Genomic DNA, 640 nt, shown 5'->3' on the forward strand with positions numbered 1-640 from the left:
TGTATATTTTTGAGAACATAACTAGATTCTTATACAGACGTGAAAATCACAAAAATGAAAGTCAGAGGAGGCATATCTGCATCTAGTGATACATACCAATATTTTTATATTCTGAAATTATGAGGAAGGACACAGACCTCCTGGCTGTAATTCAGTTTTTTATTATTATTATTATTACTATTTTATTTATGTGTGTGTATGCAGTTATATGTCTATCAGCAGAAATGAACCTGGAACAATCTCTGAAATTCTTCTGAACACCTCATCTCATCTTGTGGCATTTCATTGAATAGCATCAAGCACAGACTTATATAGTCACAATTAAAAATGCACCCCTAATATGCATATTAAGATAGATTTCAGTATGTGTTCCTTCAGTAGCATATACACTAAAACTGGAATCATATAGAGATTAGTGTAGCCCGTGTGCAAGGATGATACACAAATTCATGAAATTCAGGCTTCCCAGCAGGTGGTTAATGCCCCATGCCTGCCAGTGTTTAAGTCATTTGGATAATGCCCTCAATAACATACTCTAATTTGTGGACAGGCAGTCAGACTAGATGATCCCTAAGTCCCTTCCAATTCAACTTCTATCCTATCCTATCCTATCCTATCCTATCCTATCCTATCCTATCCT

The 640-nt window shown here is 35.6% G+C and overlaps 1 non-coding gene across 1 annotated transcript; it reads left to right on the forward strand.

Moving 5' to 3' along the window:
• Positions 1 to 366: 366 nt before the first annotated feature.
• On the forward strand, positions 367 to 469 carry LOC122179470. The gene has a single exon (XR_006178701.1). It is a non-coding gene; the product is annotated as a U6 spliceosomal RNA (small nuclear RNA).
• Positions 470 to 640: the final 171 nt, after the last annotated feature.

Source organism: Lagopus leucura, unplaced genomic scaffold (assembly GCF_019238085.1).
Source record: "Lagopus leucura isolate 7727_CA_CO unplaced genomic scaffold, USGS_WTPT01 Super-Scaffold_100002, whole genome shotgun sequence".
NCBI classification, from domain to species: domain Eukaryota; kingdom Metazoa; phylum Chordata; class Aves; order Galliformes; family Phasianidae; genus Lagopus; species Lagopus leucura.